Below are 6,477 nucleotides of genomic sequence, written 5' to 3'. Positions count from 1 at the left end.
CGACCACGAGAAATCTACTGTTGAAAACAAATGATAGATACCTGTGGTGGTACCGGACCGATGGGAAGATTTACCTCACTAAATTATCCATCAAGTTTTTGCAAAGGTAACAATTGTTCTTACTACATTACGGCCAATGAAGGTTCTAGAATAATGGTGAACTTCACAACCTTTTTAACAGAAGCCGGAACTGATGTAATTACGGTACAATTATTTTTTTATCATTAAACTAGTTTCGAAGTTATATACGTTTTTCATGAACTGCTTCTTTCGTTGTTATAATCATAGTTATATCGAAGTTTCCAAATTTTGAAAGCCGACAATATAAATTGTGTTAGTGTTTCATTTTAGTTTAAAGATTGTAATATTTATCATAAAATGTGTCAAACTTTCAAATGATTGAAAATCAAGAACAAACTTAATTTTTAATCTTCGTGTAATTTTATAACGCAGTGAGGAAATATCAATGGGATATATTGTGATCAACATTAAACTAAATTTGTTCTATTAAAACTTATTTAAAAGTATATTTCAACTATAGTTTTTATTAATACGATAAGAATATATTTAACCATATAACAAGATTAAACAGAAAAAAATTGTCTGTAGTGCTTCTGTATTCATACGTTGTCGATTGTAAGCGTCATATTCTTTAACAATGACATCAATTCTTATGCCCACTATCTTCATAATATTTCCAGCAGTGTCGATATAAAAGTATACAAAAACAACATAGTATTTTAATAAAACTATATTTGTGTATAGGTATATGATGGAGACGCATTTCTGAAAGAGTTATCTGGTGGACCCTATGAAGGACAAGTGTTGACCACTACTACTAATAGAATGATTGTTAACTTCAATTCTGATTTATCGATTGTTAATTATGGGTTCAGAGCCATTTATAAAACACTTTTGTAAGTGCAAATGACTACTCATGGCACCGAATTAATTGAATGATAAAAGCAAAAGTTAGAAAATACTATGGTGGTAATCGAAAACAAAGGAAAAAAGTAAAAACAAAACATACAAATGACCATTACAACAAAGAAGATGAAGAGACAATTGACAGTTTACAAAACACATCACACAGTATCAAGATCTATCAAGAACCTTAATAAAATTCCAATCGAAGTCATAAGTCGGAAATATGAAAATAGTCAATTAACACTTCTATCTGTACTTTATTTAATTTGTATTCATATCTGATTTGTTATGCTTCATTTTATTTCTGTTGGTTGCTCTTACTTGACCATGCACCATGATGTCCTACCATAGAGTCGGTAACCTGTCGAAAAATTATATAATCCGGGGTCAAAAGTCGGTAATATTGAATAAGTCAATTGTCAACACTTCTATCTCTACTATATTTCATTTGTATTCATATCTGATTTGTTATTCCTCTTTTATTACAGACCATAGACTTATGCACCAACTGGAACTAAGACTAGAAAAAACGTCATATTGCATTCAAAACTCAATAAAATAAGCTGCATGATATCAGTGATTCTTATTATGTTATGCCATGTGAAATTCAAAAACTTAAGTTTCTTTTAGAAAACATTAGAGCTAATTTCCTAATGCTTGTAGATTAAGACTTTGTTTGGCTTGCTTGCTTTGTTTGTATAAACGTTTGCTCAAGCATTGTAATTAAGATTGACATCTGCAAACAATATAGATTGGACGGAGTAAAACCTGTACTCATATTGTCTTGTAATGTTTACATGTACAATTGGTTGTTCCTTACCTCCAGGATAGCATCCAATCAAATTTAAGTATAATGTATACAGGTTCAACTCCGCCTATTTATATTGTTTGCAGATGTCAATCTTAATTACAATGCTTGAGCAAACGTTAATTATCTAATTAAGTATTTACTAAATTGTTGAAGTATTGAAGCTAGAATGCATAGTGTTGTCTCATTTGGTGTGTACGAAATTGTTGTAGTATTTTCGGATTGCAGTGTTACACATGTCAATCAAGTTCCTCTTTTGATCGAATTATTATAATTTGACAGCATGCATCACAAACGCTTTCTGAAAATCCGAAAATTCGGCTTCCTCTGCATTTCTTGGCGGGGGAATATATTCTTTCCAAGATTTTATCTCAAATCCATTTGTTGCATAAGCCGTTTTTAAATCAGACTCGGTTATTTTCAAACAAGAAAACCTGAAATTACCAACTCTGTAAAATGTCTGGTCTAATACTCCGACTAAAACGAGATGGCAGCCTGGGGTCATAAGACGACCAACATTCTGAACTATTTTATTGTAGTCTGGAACCTCTGGGCATGCTGCTTCAAAACAAAGACTTGAGACAATTATATCAGGGCAATCTTCCCCAAGCTGTATTGGAGGCCATTTGTTCACATCAACCGGAAGTATTTCTTTGATTTTCTGGCGAATCTCTTCAAATCGTTCAGGGACTGTCTGGCTGAAATACAACGAACATTTTAAGAGCGAATTCTTATATCTGAAATATGAAAAACAAAATATAGCTTTAATCGAACAAGATTTTACAAACAAATCCATTTGAAGTTCCGTGTATATTTTTTTTGTCAAATACGGGTTCCATAGTTAAGGAGCTGCCATTTGATTTTTATGGGGGGCTAGGATGAAAATTTTGTCCTGCATTTTTTGTTGTTGTAATCTCTGTCCTGCCTTTTTATTTTTCACTCTATTCGGTCCTGCCTTTTTTTTTTTTTTTTTTATCCTGACTTTTTTTTACATAAATTGTCATCCTGCCTTTTTTTTTGCAAAGTGTCTCATCCTGCCTTTTTTTACTCAAAACTCCTGTCCTGCCTATTGTTTTCAAATTTCATCCTAGCCCTCCATCCCCACCCCCATAAAAATCAAATGGTAGCTCCCTTACATGACACTAATTAAAAATTGAATGCTTCCTTTTGTAATTTTATTGGGATATAAAAACATTGACCGAAGCACATTTTGTTACGCGTTTCATACTTATATATAATAAAGATATGCGCATAATCAACAGTATGACACCCCTAAAATTACAAAAAGAAGAATTCAATTCTTATAATTACAATCATATGTTACAACTAAGAAATTACGAGTTGTATCAAGATTTTCGTTTGTTTTCCTGTGCATCGGAGTGACGTTGTCATGGGAGGTCTGAATGTTGTTTATTAGCAATTGATTTCAGTACGGATTCTTATGAAACAGACACGCTCAATTTCCCGTTTCAGAATCTAAAGGACTATGGGTAATTTAATTGTTCTAACCCCAAAATGAAAATAACGTCACTTCATTGGTTGAATGTTCATTATTTAGTACGTTTTTAACCCATCACAACGTTTTGGCGTATGCTTTTGCAAAAACATTACCCAGGATGCAGTAGATTCTGAAATGATGACTAAACTATTAACTCAAACTTACTGAATCTTTCCTCCTTCAAGGCCTAGTACAAATTGACATAATGCACTTCCGGTCTGTAATTTGTTATCTTTCCAATGCTCCAATGCGTCTCTATTAACTTGTGAAAAATCCGATAGTATTATCTTTTGTACGTATGGACATGCACTAATGACGGTGTGAATTGTTGGACCAGTACCTATATCTAATAAAGTGTTTCCATGGACATTGCCTGGAAAGAGAACGTTTTATGAAATATTACATTTATAATGTAAAAAGTGAAATAGCAAACATACCGACTCCAAGGAAAATTCAAAATGGCAAAATCAAAAGCTCAAACACATCAAACGAATGGAAAACAACTGTCATATTCCTGACTTGGTACAGGTATTTCCTTATGTAGAAAATGGTGGATTAAACCTGGTTTCATAGCTAGCTAAACCTCTCAGAAAATTCAGATGAAATGTCAATGTTATGCTTCCCAAGCGCTTTTAGGGATATACCTTCATCAGGACCGCTCAAACACCGATAAAGTTCTATAAAGTCGGAGTAGCAGCTGCAAGCTCTTGAATATCGCATGGGTTGAGAAACGTATACTCCATACGCGGGTGAAGTTGGTATATTGCTACTAAGGTGAGGAAAATTTATAATTTTAAAATTGAAATCGTCTCGTTTGTACTGAGATGACCGCTGTAGTCAAATTCGAGGTAAATGTCTAAAAAAGAGGCGGAGGAAGCTGTATATGTGCAGGTTTCTTTTATCTCTAGTTTAAGAGGATATATCAATGGGACCCAATCAGAAAAGTTTGGATTTTTAATGGAAAGAGAATAATAAATATACCTGTATGTGAAATTAAATGATCTTGCTTCTTTGATCTTCTTGTTTTTTTACAAGTGTCTGAAGGAACTCCGACTCATAGGATAATAAGAAAAGATCGTTCAGATGAGTTACACATATTGTTCCCATAGGAATGCCGACCACCTGCTTGAAAATTTTACCTCCTAATTCATCAAATATGTTGTCAATTAGAAACTCCAGCATACTGGTCATTTTCAACAAAATATGTCAAATTATATTCCAACACAATAAATATGTAGCGTATGGTATCATATTTATGGAGAAAGGCATTGTGATTATTTCTTTAAGACGGGTTTTCAATTTTTCATGTGGTTTTGTGGTGTAAAGGGTGGGAAATCCGAAGGTTTTGATAGAATTTATTTCAGAGAATGACCGATATTTTATTTTTAAATTTTCCAGAAGTTTTTACGAATCCACATATGGTTGATGCCACTACGCGAGTAAACAGTTTCATAGTATTACTGTAATCCCTCTTTCACTGCGAACAAAGTTTTGGTTAATCTAACGGACAATTCCTTGGTACAACCTTTGTGGAGTTTAGGTATCCAATACAAACAAGGTAAGTCCTCAGATTTGTTGCTCATTGAAATATCAATGAGGCCATGAAGGACTTATTATTTGCCAAGATCTCATTCTCAAAAGTTTGATAAGACACTTGTAGAAATAGGATTTACAGACAAAAACAAATTTGTTTGAAGCTTTGTTCACAGGAACAATAACTGTTGTCGTGAAGAGACTTCAGACATTTTACAGCTTCTTTGTCTTTGGATACAAAAGGGGCATAAACAATTGCAAAATTCAGTTGAAGTTAACTTTGCCTGATGGAGTTGGAAGAAGTTTATTTAAAAATTCTTAAATTCTCAACGGAGAATTAAAAAAAAATTGTTAAAATCATGTCTGTACCTAAGCTCAGACTACTGAACTGATGATACCCTCTGGGACAAATACTCCTACAGCAGTGTTATCGACCCAGTGCTAGAAGCAGATGGAAATTTCAAAACATAGGTTATCTACTAATTTTTTCCGGACAAGTCGCGGTGTTAGAGGTTGTGGTCGTCTGTTGTGCTGTCCAGAGAAGTCGCGGTGTTAGAGGTTGTTGTGGTCTGTTGTGCTGTCCAGAGAAGTCGCGGTATTGGGGGTTGTTGTGTTGTCCGGAGAAGTCGGGGTGTTAGAGGTTGTTGTGGTCTGTTGTGCTGGCTGGAGAAGTCGCGGTGTTAGAGGTTGTTTTGGTCTGTTGTGCTGTCCGGAGAAGTCGCGGTGTTAGAGGTGGTTGTTGTCTGTTGTGTTGTCCGGAGAAGTCGTTGTGTTAGAGGTTGTTGTGGTCTGTTTTGCTGTCCGGAGAAGTCGTGGTGTTAGAGGTAGTTGTACGTCGTCTGTTGTGCTGTCCGGACAAGTCGACGTGTTCGAGGTAATTGTGTTCTGTTGTGCTGTCCGGAGAAGTCGTAGTATTAGAGGTAGTTGTTGTCTGCTGTGATGTCCGGAGAAGTCGTGGTGTTGGAGGTAGTTGTACGTGGTCTGTTGTGCTGTCCGGAGAAGTCGTGGTGTAGAGAATTTAATGGTATAGACCACTTTTTAGTAACAATGATTTCACAGCTACCCCTCAAGAATTTAATGGTATAGACCACTATTCAGTAACAAAGATTTCACAGCTACCCCTCAAGAATTTATAGGTAGAGACCACTATTCAGTAGCAAAGATTACGCAGCTACCCCTCAAGAATTTACAGGTAGAGACCACTATTCAGTAACAAAGATTTTACAGCTACCCCTCAAGAATTTAATGGTATAGACCACTATTCAGTAGCAAAGATTTCACAGCTACCCCTCAAGAATTTATAGGTAGAGACCACTATTCAGTAACAAAGATTTCACAGCTACCCCTCAAGAATTTAATGGTATAGACCACTATTCAGTAGCAAAGATTTCACAGCTACCCCTCAAGAATTTATAGGTAGAGACCACTATTCAGTAACAAAGATTTCACAGCTACCCCTCAAGAATTTATAGGTAGAGACCACTATTCAGTAACAAAGATTTCACAGATACCCCTCAAGAATTTAATGGTAGAGACCACTTTTCTGTAGCAAATATTTCACAGCTACCCCTGGAGAATTTACAGGTAGATACCACTATTTAGTAACAAAGATTTCACAGCTACCCCTCAAGAATTTACAGGTAGAGACCACTATTCAGAAACAAAGATTTCAGAGCTACCCCTGGAGAATTTACAGGTAGAGACCACTATT

At 35.2% G+C, this 6,477-nt stretch overlaps 1 long non-coding RNA gene across 1 annotated transcript; it reads right to left on the bottom strand.

The window, feature by feature from the left end:
- Positions 1 to 525: 525 nt before the first annotated feature.
- Positions 526 to 3,813, bottom strand: LOC127718410 (uncharacterized). Its single transcript, XR_007989814.1, has 2 exons — positions 3,399 to 3,813; positions 526 to 2,433 (listed from the first exon to the last, which is right to left on the bottom strand). It is a non-coding gene; the product is annotated as an uncharacterized LOC127718410 (long non-coding RNA).
- Between the last annotated feature and the right edge of the window lie 2,664 nt (positions 3,814 to 6,477).

Source organism: Mytilus californianus, unplaced genomic scaffold (genome assembly GCF_021869535.1).
Source record: "Mytilus californianus isolate M0D057914Y unplaced genomic scaffold, xbMytCali1.0.p SCAF_10, whole genome shotgun sequence".
NCBI lineage: Eukaryota > Metazoa > Mollusca > Bivalvia > Mytilida > Mytilidae > Mytilus > Mytilus californianus.
The sequence above is the reverse complement of the archived record's forward strand: the minus strand, read 5'-3'. Positions and strand labels throughout refer to the sequence as shown.